The following is a 12134-nucleotide window of genomic DNA, read 5'->3' as shown; positions in this document are numbered from 1 at the left end:
CAGGTTGTTTCTTCACGGTTTCTTGAACAAGGTCACAGAAAACCTTGCTTTGGGGACGCTGGCATCCTGGCCAGGTACGGAAGAGTTCACTTTTGTTTAGTACCTACAGCTATCTAGGTCTACCATGCCTCTTGGTGATGCACCTTTGCACATGCCAGCCATATTTCTCAGAAAGGGGGCTGTATACTTGCTATGTCTTTGCTGTGATATGCCAGAGGTTGTTTAAAGTTCTAGAACAATTATATCATATCTCCCTGGAACATCCAATGATTTCTCAAAATTTTAGGGAAGACTGAAATGATTATGCTGTTAAGGTAAATGTAGCTTCTGTAACAAACCTCTCTCTTACTACTGTAATAATAAAGTTGGCATACAGCCTCCCTCTCATACGGCTCCTTTCATTTGATGGCTCTGTGACATTCAATATGTCAGTATACTCTTCCAAATAAAGCCAGGTAAAGGGAAAAGGGCCTAGAGGACTGGGTATAAAAGAGATCTAGAAAAGGCTCATATGTTATTGACTAGCACTCAACTAAATGGTCATATATAACTGAAAAGAAGATTGGAAAAAAGACCCCATCCTTGTACATGGATAGAACAGAATGAGTTTGGAGAAGAGCTGTATAGCCTTGTCATTCTAATAACTAATATATAGTTGGTAATTAAAATATTATCCAGATATTATATTTCCATTATCACAAATTCACATATGATGTAGGGTACAAATTCACACGAATTCTGAGGGTAATGTAACAAAAATTCAAAGGAAGTTTTAGCTAGCTTTATCTATTTTGTGTTTGCTATACTCAACATATTGGAGCTGCATATTTAATTCCCTATTCTTTACTTTTTTCTATACTCAACATATTGGAGCTGCATATTTAATTCCCTATTCTTTACTTTTTTTTTTTTTTTTTTTTTTTTTTTGGTTTTTCTCTGGTACCGGGAACCGAACTCACGACCTTGCACTTGCCAGGCAGGCGCTTTGCCGCTGAGCTAAATCCCCAGCCCCTAATTCCCTATTCTTAATATCATAAATGTGAACAGCTCCACTCTATCTAGTTCGTAGTAGGCATTCACATACATGTTCTGATGAAGTAAATGATCAGATAAATGAATACTAAATATATTGAATGAATACTAAATGTAAGTAGTACTTGTCTGATTCACAGGGGGTAGACAAATGAGTGTCAGGATGGTTTACTTTTCTTCTGAAAGTAGTGTCTCCCAGTCATTTTGGAAGTAGATAATTTGGAATACCTAGAATTCCTCTTTTAGAGATTTATTTTCACCCCACGTTTTCAAAATTAGTGCATATTGGTTATACAGATCAATAGGTTTCATTTTGGCAGATTAGTACACATATACTTTAAGTATTCCCCCCATTACCCTCTTGAGACACCCATCCCCCAGTTTCATATTTTTGGAGGGTTCCAATGTGTTTAATGTATTCTGATCATACTCATACCCTCTATTACCTGTCCTTATAACCCTCACCCTTCTTCCTTTCCTCGTCTAATAAAAGTCTCCCTACTTTCTTGTCATCATTTTTAGATTTCACATAGATTAGAAGTAAAAGGATAGACAATATGACATGGAATGGGAGCCAGAAAGCAAGCAGGAGTAGCTATATTATTTTTAGGCAAAGTGGACTTCAAGCCAAAATTGATTAGATGAGACAAAAAAGGTCACTACATACTGACCAAGAGAATAATTAGAGAGAATTGTAAATACATATGTACAAAATTCTGATGCACCAAATTTCATAAAATAAATACTAATAGACATACAATGCTAGATAGACTACTAATAGAGGACTTCAATGCCCTACTTTCGCAAGTAGGTCAACCAGACCAAAAAAAAAATCCACAAAGAAATAGCAGAGCTGAAACACACCATTGAGCAAATGGATTTAACAGATACTTAGAGTGTTTCATCCAACAACAACAGAATACATACTTTTTTTCTCAGGGGCACATGAAACTTGGTCCAAAATAAGCCATAGTTTAGACCATAAAGCATGTTTAAATAAAAATAATAGAATTAAGTAACTTCTCATACAGTGTTGGATTAATTGGGATGAAACTAGAAATGAACAGCAAAATAAACTGCAGAAACTACAGAACATCTTTCTGCTCCCTCACAAGTGCCTTTGCATCAGACATGGCCACCTTCCTGGAGCTCAGCACTAAAGCCAAGATGCCCACTGTGGGCCTGGGTGCTTGGAAGTCTCCCCCAGGCAAAGTTAAAGAAGCCGTGAAAGCGGCCATCCATGCAGGATACTGCCACATTGACTGTGCCTACACCTATCAGAATGAGAATGAGGTGGGAGAAGCCATCCAAGAGAAGATTCAGGAGAAGTTCATGAGGCAGGAGGACCTCTTCACTGTTAGCAAGTTGTGGTCCATGTTCTTTGAGAGAAGCCTGGTGAAGCAGGCCTGCCCGAAGACCCTGAAGGACCTAAAACTGGACTACCTGGACACCTACCTCATTCACTTTCCACAGGGACTTGAGGCTAGGAGGAAACTCATCCCCAGAGATGATAAAGGCAATATCCTCCCCAGTAAAGTAACATTCCTGGATGCATGGGAGCTCATAGAGGAGCTGGTCAATGAGGGGTCAGTAAAAGCCCTTGGTGTCTCCAACTTCAGCCACTTCCAGATTGAAAAGCCCTTGAACAAGCCTGGTTTGAAATATAAACCAGTGACTAACCAGGTGGAGTGTCACCCGTACCTCACCCAGGAGAAACTGATCCAGTACTGCCACTCCAAGGGCATCACTGTCACTGCCTGGGCTGTCCGGATAGACTTTGGGCCAAGCCGGATGACCCTTCACTACTGGAGGATGCCAAAATTAAGGAGATTGCATCAAAGCACAAAAAAACCACAGTCTAGGCTCTGATCTAGTTCCATATCCAGAGGAATGTGGCAGTGATCCCCAAGTCTGTGACACCAACTCGCATCATTGAGAACTTTCAGGTCTTTGACTTCAAATTGAGTGATGAGGAAATGGCAGCCAACCTCAGCTTCAACAGAAACTAGAGGTCCTGTATTATACCTGGCATGTCGCGTGTGGAGGAGTATCTTTTGATGCTGAATACTGAAGCTGAATGGCGTGATTAGATGGCCAGAAGGATGTTGTCCCCTTGCTGTGTGGAACTCACTCCCTGTGAGACTTATTTCAGCCAAGCATTTCAGAATCCATGTTGTACCTGAGCTCACTGAGGCAGACCGTAGGCTGTGCTGTATTGAGAGAGCCTGTGTTCCATCAGGAGCAAACATCACTGCAAAGTGTGACTCATGACAATTTTTTCCACTTATTTGATCTGTCCAGATATTTGTTAAATGCCAGGAACTCTGCTAACATTGAGGATGCAATAATAAAACTAATAAAAAATACTAATAGTAAAAAAAATATAAACTGCAGAAACTATGTAAACACATGGAGATTAAATAATATACTCTTGAATAATCAATGGATGATGGAAAAAAATTGAGGAAGAAGTAAAAAGTTCCTAGAATTAAATGACAGTGACAGTACAACATACCAAAACCTATGTGATCCAATGAAACCAATTCTAAGAGAAAAGTTTGCAGTTGTCAATGACCATATTAGAAAAATAGTGATCTCAAATAAATAACAGAACCCAGTTGCACAAGATATACCAAACTCAACAATTGAGATTATGTCAAATTAAAAATGTTCTGCACAGCAAAAGAAAAAAAGAGCAGAATAAAGAGACAACCTTCAGAATGAGGGAAAATGTTGCGAGCTGTTCTTTAGACAGAGTACTAATACCTAGCATACGTATGAAGACTCAAAAATAATTAGATACCCTCAAATGAAAGGACCAATCAAAAGAAGAAGTACAAATTACCAATAAGTATGTAAAATGATGTTCAGTATTTTTGGCCACTACAGAAATGCAAATCAAAACAACACTGAGATTTCATCTTATTCCACTGGGAATGGCCATTATTAAGCACTCAAAGAACATCACACGCTGGCTAGGTTGTGAAGTAAAGGAACCCTTCTACATTGTATGTGGGAATATAAATTTTGTAACCACTGTGGAGGTTGTACGGAGAGTCCTCAAAAAAGTAAAAGTAGAAATTACATTTGACCTGGCTATACCTTTTTCTGGTATCTTCCTTAAAAATTTAAAGTCAACATATTACAGTGATACATGCATGTCTATGTTTATAGCAGTAGCATTTACAATACCTAAGTTATGGAAATGGCCTATGTGTCTGTGAACAGACAACTAGATAAAAATATGATATCTACACATATGTGTATATATACACAGTAGTCTACTACTCATCATTATTCATGATAAATTTGAGTCATTTATAGGAAAATGAATGGATCTTGAGATCATAATGCTAAATGAAGTAAATCAGACATAGAGGTTAAATATTGCATGGTTTCTATATGACACACCTGAAATATAAATAATTTAAGAGGCAAAATGAAATAGAGATGATAGGACACAGGGAGGTAGAGTCTATACAGATGAGGAAGTAAGGGAACCTGGGGAAAGAAGAAGGGAGGGCAGAAGGAGGGAGAGTAAAAATGATCAAGATAAATTCCCTGAGATGAGTGCAATTCTTATATATAGAAACATACTAATAAAAAACTTAAAAAATGTCCCCAAAGGCTCACACATTGAAGATATTGTCCCCAGCTGATGGCACTGTTGGAAGGTTGAGAACTCTTTAGGGGGTGGGACCTAGTGGAGGGAGTTTAGTCACTGGGGGATACCCTTGAAGGAAGTGTTGGGATCTTGGCCCTTTTTGTCTCTTTTTGCTTCCTGGCTTCCATGAGATGAGCAACTTTGCTCCCACACACTCCCCATCATAATGATCTGTCTCAGTACAATGGACAGATGGAGCTCAAGACAATGGAGCCAGCCAGCCACAGACTGACACCTCTGAAACAGTGAGCCAAAATGAATTGCTCTCCCTTAAGGTCGGTATCTTGGGTGTTTTGTTACAGCGATGGAATGGTGACTAACAGAGGCTGACCGAAGTAAGCGCAGGAGACAGCAGGAGGGCAGAAAACAGAGCCAGCAAGAGCAGAACCTATTTAATGACTCTTGCAGTAAAGGGAAATAACAACTGAAGCGAGACAGGGATGGGGTCAAGAAGTTTTTGTTCTGTTGCTCAAGAAGATAAGAATGATGCAGTCAAGAGGAAAAAAATTATGATGCAAGAGCCAGAGAGAAAAACAACTAGATTTGAGTTAAATTCCATGGGATCTTAATGTAGATAGAGTGGTGAGAGAAGTCTTCTCTGAGGAAATATTTGCCCTGAGATGAGGGAGACTGGGAAGGAGGGAAGGAGCAAGGGGAAGTGGAACATTGTGGTATGTGGAAGGACAGCAGTGTTTCTGAAAAAAGTAAAGAACAAGGATGACAACAGGCAGGAGCTAGGCAGGCCCCAGATAGTGCCATTGTTTGTAGATAATGATACATTCAGATTTTGGAAGTTTAAAGGGAACTCCTTGGAGGGTTTTAAGCAGGAGAATGTTTTAATATGATCATTAGCAATAGTGTTAATAACAATTTTTAACTTGTGTTTCAAAGTATTTTATGGTGCATAAGTGCTAATATCATAAAAGGAGGCACACACTGTCCCAGTCATTTGTCTAAGGTCTTAGCACAGACTGGCGTGGAGCTCAGTGCTAAGTACAGAGCACAAGTGCAAACCCAGTCTTATCACTTGCTAAGCCTGTGATTTTTTCCATCACCCCAGTCTGTTATGGTCACCACTTGTCCATACATCCCATACTTTAACTCTAGCTGTCACTGGTACATCTCAAGAGATAATCTCCCCCGCTGCTCCACAGTTCTTTGATTCTTGAGCAGACTGAGGTTAACCCCACGCATTTTGTGTATTTGGCCTTCTGTCACCCACCCAGAGGGATAAATGACTTGCTTCCTGCTTTCTGCTAGCTTCTCCCTTACTTCTTACCCTGAGCTCTCATAGTTATTGTTGGCTGCTGTCTTTTATTTCATATGATATTAATGATTTCTTTGAGCTCAAAGATAATAGCCATTCTTTCTGGGGTGAGATGGAATCTCAGTGTTGTTTTAATTTGTATTTCTCAAATGACCAATGATGTTGAATATTTTTTCTTTTCTTTTTTTTTTTTTTTTTTGTTTTTCTCCGGTACCGGGAACCGAACTCACGACCTTGCGCTTGCCAGGCAGGCGCTTTTGCCGCTGAGCTAAATCCCCAGCCCCTATTTTTTCATATATTTATTTGCCGTTTCTACTTCTTCATCTAAGAAGTGTCTATACATTTCAGATGCCCAGTTTTGGATTGGGTCTTTAAATTTGGGAGAGGGGTCTGATTTTTTTTGAATTCTTTATATATTCCAGATAGTAGTCCTTTATCTGAGGGGAGGCTGGCAAAAAATTTTTTGCCCATACTATGAGTTGTGAGATAGAAACAATTTTATAAGAAACTGTAAAATTTTCTTTTTAATTTTACCAAAAGATAAACTTTTTAATTTGATAGAGTGAGAAAACAGAAGTCTTTCTAATATTTATAAATGAAAATAATAATTTTAATGTGGCTTATTTTTATTGGTAAATGAAAAGGTTTAATATTTCAAGCAGATAGGATTAATAATTATATTAGTTGTATAAGTCTGGGTTACTAAAGAGCAATATATTTACTTAAAATCAATTAGATTTGTGATTGAATCATACTATTTTAAAAGTCTGTAACACGCTTCTTAATTTGAGTCTGTTCCATTATCCTGTTAATTTGCTAGGCATTTTGAACACTAGTTTGTGGGTTGATTCAAGGACCCTTTTAAATCTTTGTGAGTACTTCCAAACTAATGTCTATATTTTAGTTAACACAAAAGACTTGTTTATTGATTTTTATGTTTCTGTTTGAATTTAGTTGCATATGGGTTTGTTTTGAAATCTGGAAGGCACTGGTTGTATAATAAAATGTGAAGATGGGAACATAAACATGAGGCCTTCACATGGGCACAAGCCTGATCTCAGTGAAACTGTAGTCCAAGTGGCTTAGGAACAACAGAATTTCCCTTGAAGCTGATCAGAGAGTTTGTGAATAAATCATTCCATTGGTTCAGATGGCCCTCAGCCTATTAAAAGACCTCAAATAAAAAGCTGAGGAAACCCGTGTCTAGCATTTCCATCATGGGAATGGCCCAAAGTAAATGCAAATTCCCCAATATTTCATTTATTTGTAATCACCTGCAGCTTCACGGAAGCAACATTATTATCATGGACTCATTCACTTGCAGAAAAGTTGAAGTCACTGAAGGTTTAGTGTAAGGGAATCATCTGTATCAAATCATTCAGTTGATACAGAGAGATTACAGAACCTTCACTTCAGCATGGGACATACAATTAGCACAACACAAGATTCATTTACCTATACTTTATGTGGGAATAAAATCAGTCCTTTTGAATTTGAAGGCATCAAGAAGCAAAAAGAAAAATCTTACCCTAAAACTGAAATGATCTTACTTGCTAATGGAAGAATAATACTCAGTTACAAGATTTCCTGTACACAAATTACAAAACTAAGGAACTACTTTTACAGTAAGTCAAATTACTAGATCATATTTTTATACCACTAAGTCCTAGTAATATAAAAAATAATCTGTCAGGAAATCTACAAATGATTCAACAGCAAGTTGAGACTTGGAAACAAAAAGAATTGCAAAGTACCCACCTGTATCAGCTTAGCTATAATTATGTAGATAAAATTATGTGTAATTATTTTCATTCAGTAACCATTTATTCAGTTCAATTCAATAGATAATAATGGAGAACCTGCTACGTACAAAGCACCATGTTGGGCACCACTAGAGAAGAACAGTTAAATTAAATATAATTCCTGTTCTCAAGGAGTTTATAGTCTTGTGGGGGAGGCAGACAAGTACACAGCTAGATCTAATAAAGGTGTGGCTGAGACAAATGCTATAAGATGTGATGACATATAAGAGAGAAGTTAGGAAGGCTTCGCAGAGTAGAAATTGATGAGTAGAACTTCACTAGGCAGAGAAAGATAAGTCAAGTAGAGAAGCAATAGCATGGAAGGTATTAATTACGGCTGGACCAGAGTCTTGAGAGGGAGTGATTAGAGATGAATGCTCATGGGGAATAGGATGGAGAAGAAGGTACTGGAGCCAAGGAGACTAGACTGAAGGCCAGTGAGGACTCGATGGAGATTTGAAGGAGGGTGTGACTATAGAACTGGAAATGGGGCAGGGCTGACATGGGGTTTGGGATTCTGTCTTATGTTCTTTCTCTATGCCTGAAATCATCTCTGGGGTGTTATCTGGTCGTCCTTCAAAAGTTATCACCAGCCAGGTGTGGTGGTGTACCCCTGTAATCCAATTCTCTAGGGGGCTGAGGCAGGAGGGTTGCGAATTCCATACCAGATTGAGCAATTTAGTGACTCACTGAGATGCTGTCCTAAAATAAAAAAAAATAATTAAAAAGGCCTGGGGATGTAACTCAGAGCAAAGACCCTGGGTTCAATCCCTAGTATAGCAACAACAATGACAATAATAACAACAAGAGAGTCAGTGCCAATAAACACCTAGAGGTGACCCCCGCCCCTCGGGCAGCATATGTTTCTCCACGTCCCGTGTCTCTAAAACATTTGAATCATATTGTGCTGAGAGTTCTCTACACCACAGGCCTTAGCAGTGGGAGATTTGGTGGAGGGCTTCATTTTGAATCCACTGCTTGCAAGGTGGATTGAGATGGAGGTAGAAAGTAGGTAGCTAGTCCCCTCTGTGGCTCAAGAACATGAGATTTAAGGTAAAGACCTGTGAAGAAACCTGCTTTGAAAAAGACATAGAACCAGGTAAAAAGTAGGGAAGTAATACTGACTTGGTTTAGTACATACTGAGCCTCAAATGACACTAAGAAAATTATATTTTATATTAAGGACTACCTGTGGATGTAAGTCTTTGATAGAGTCACAATCTAGAAATGCATGGCCAAAAATAAAGTATGCCATTTGGTGGTAATTTCAATGGTTTTATTGAAAAAATTTATAACAAGATAATAGAAATTACTTTTTCTTTTTTTTTTTTTTTTTTTTTTTTTTTTGGTCTTTTTGAGACCGGGTTTCACAATGCACTTCAAGCTGGCCTTGAGCTCATTTTGTAATCCGGGCTGGCCTTGAACTCACAATCCTCCTACCTCAGCCTCCCATGTGCTGGGATTACAGCTGTGTACCACCACGCCTGGCAGAAATTATTGTTAAGGAAATCCTGAAACAATTTTAGGTGTCAGTATCTTAATTAGAAAACTGGATGCATAACTGGGGCTGGTACTACTTGAAGAGCTTTACGTTAGAGATATTAGCTTGTGTGAGATTCAACATTTTACTTCCAAATATTGAGCCAGTTTGTGACTGAATAAATCTATGATAAGGATAAACTCGAGAGAGTGCTGAATGCAGTTGGTGGTAGATCTCTGGCTAAAGGCATAGTTGGCAAGTCTATGAACAAAATTGTGAAGCCTCAGAATTTACATGAAGTTATAATTTTAAGAGAAAATGTAGAGTTTTTGTGTCAACTATATAAAAAAATCTGTTTAGAAGGGATTTTATTCTAAAGTGAAAAAGAAGTTAGATCTTTGCTCTTGGCATCCGCTATCCCAAGCGCTGATAGGTAAGCGGTTAGGCTCACCTTTCCCTTGTTGGATTTTACATATTAGAAGAGAGGAGGCCAGTTTAGGATTCTCCAAACCAGAAAGGAAGGACGCAAAGCAATAGGAAAAATAGCTTGGGAGTGAGTAACTTTTGACAAAGTCCAAGAAGGTGGGAATGTAGAGCATTTTTACTAAAAGTAAAAGTAAGGCAACAGGCTGCAGCAGTGACTTTCAAAGCTTTCTTTTTTTTTTTTTTTTTTTTTTTGGTTTTTCTCCGGTACCGGGAACCGAACTCACGACCTTGCTCTTGCCAGGCAGGCGCTTTTGCCGCTGAGCTAAATCCCCAGTCCCCAAAGCTTTCTTGTTGTTCACACTAGAGCAAGAATTTCTGTGCTGTCATGAGAGTATATAATTTGACAAGTGAACTCTAATTTCACTTATTCTCATTCAAAACAAGCATATGGAAGTGCAAAGAAGAGAAAGTGCCATTGAATCCCCTCTCGTTTGCACACTCAGTCTAACACTCACGAGCCAGAGAACAAGAGGAAGGGAAGCCCCAGCGCTGGGCAAGAGCAGGGTAATGTGCAATCCGGGAGCCGCAGAGGAGCGCTGGCATCTTCGTAGTATCAGGTGAAGGGGAGGAGAAGTGCTTGTCCCCCCACGGCCTCATCAGAGTTGAATAAAGAATTCAGTCAAATAAATGAGTCCTGAGGAATAAACATATGTGCTAAAAAGAAAAACCTCAGGTTGGGGTAAGGCTGGAGGATGGAAGAGACGCAGAGAATCTGAGAAAGCACAGGAAGGCATGATGGGAAAGACAGTGAGGAAGGGCCCTGGGGGCAGAGATGGGATGGCAGACAGGGTCCGTTGTGTCCCTGGTGGCCACAACCCGGAGACCAGGAAGGGGATGAAGCCCAGGATCATGGTGGCCCATAAAAGCAATCTTTTGTTCTAGACAAGGGACGGATGGGTGAGACATGCATTTTCTTCCCCTGTGTCCCCTTCACCATTTGAGAGCTTCACAGGCAATGTGTATTTTTCAGGCTTTAAGTACCACTCAATCATTGGGGATTTTCCACAAGGACTCAGAAAAATGCAGATTACACTGTAAAAATGCTTCTCAGTCCATAAACGTCTGTTTTAACTAAGTAAATTTCTTTATGATGTTTAACTTCAGTTTAGGTCCTGATTCCAAGAAGAGAAATTTGGTGGGGTGAGAAGGAAAAACAACGTGGAAAGAAGAAAAGCCCCACAACAGCCATTTAAAACACAATCAGGCCTTGTTTATGTGGTGTGGACTCCAGGCTTTCTCTTCAAAATGCACGCGATTGAAGAAAATACCTTGAGAACCTAATAATAGTTCCCTGAAACCTGAGATCCAACTCTCATCTTTCCAATGCTCGGGAACACACTTAGTAAGAATGTATGTTTGTAATACACTGATTCTTAGCAACAGAGTAGTTCTTTAATTAGTACAAAACTTGAATAATGCATTGCCTATTGTTGTGCACGGCATATAACATTCAGTGACTTGTCTGACAGATTCGTTTACATATGTCACCCCTGTACCTGTAATTTTGTTTAATGCCAGGTCAGTGTGCCGTGTGTGTGTGTGTGTGTGTGTGTGTGTGTGTGTGTATTTAAAATTTCCCCAACAGTCGTTTCATGGGACTTCTCAATAGTAACTACACAGTGCCAAGTTTAGGAAATCAGAATCAGTCAAAGTGGCCATTCCTTCCCATATCCATAGTATTCCGTACTCACACTTGGATTTGAGCGGCTCACCAATGACTCACCTTTTTAAGGCACCGCTTAATACTACCTTTGATAGAGGGAACTACTTGCTGGGGGTACAACTTGTGGTCTACAGTCTTGCAAACAAAGACACTGCTTCTTGAGGAAGTTAAGTCAGAAATAAAAACACAGGACTTGAAATAAGCCTGTGAGATCCAGCCCAGTGGCTGAGTCGTGAGAGAGACCAGATGCAAGTGATTTCAGGAATCTTTTTGGTTTTAATTTTTAAAATTTTTCCTGTCGAGACATACAGTTCTCAGATCCAGGGAATCATTTCTTGGCAGAGGAAACAAAATTTTTTACCCCTGTGTGACCGACTTGCCCAAAAGGATGTCCGAAAAAGAATGTGTGCCAGGCCCAAGGACATGCATCTCAACCAAAAGCGTCTTGTCTCTACAGGTGTTACAGTGGGACGATTTGGATGAAAACAGGACTGCAGCAAGAATGAGGTAATCTCACCTTGTAATGATTTAAACTACTCTCTCTGGATGAACTGTCAATAATAGGAAGTGTGGAGTTGATTCCCTCACTCTACAGAGGATTTAAATGGGCAGATAGCAACAGGATTTGAAACAAAATTTCGTCATGACTTAAGTCCCTAAGATTTAGAGTATTTTGTTTGTCTGAATGTTTAACCAGTGCAAACGTTCACCACTAACATTAAAATGGAGTTTTTTCCTTT

The 12134-nt window shown here is 39.3% G+C and overlaps 1 pseudogene; it reads left to right on the top strand.

Moving 5' to 3' along the window:
* Nucleotides 1–2163: 2163 nt before the first annotated feature.
* On the top strand, nt 2164–3103 carry LOC102026283 (annotated as a pseudogene).
* Nucleotides 3104–12134: the final 9031 nt, after the last annotated feature.

Source organism: Chinchilla lanigera, unplaced genomic scaffold (assembly GCF_000276665.1).
Source record: "Chinchilla lanigera isolate Chin_1 unplaced genomic scaffold, ChiLan1.0 scaffold00003, whole genome shotgun sequence".
NCBI classification, from domain to species: Eukaryota; Metazoa; Chordata; class Mammalia; order Rodentia; family Chinchillidae; genus Chinchilla; species Chinchilla lanigera.
The sequence above is the reverse complement of the archived record's forward strand: the minus strand, read 5'-3'. Positions and strand labels throughout refer to the sequence as shown.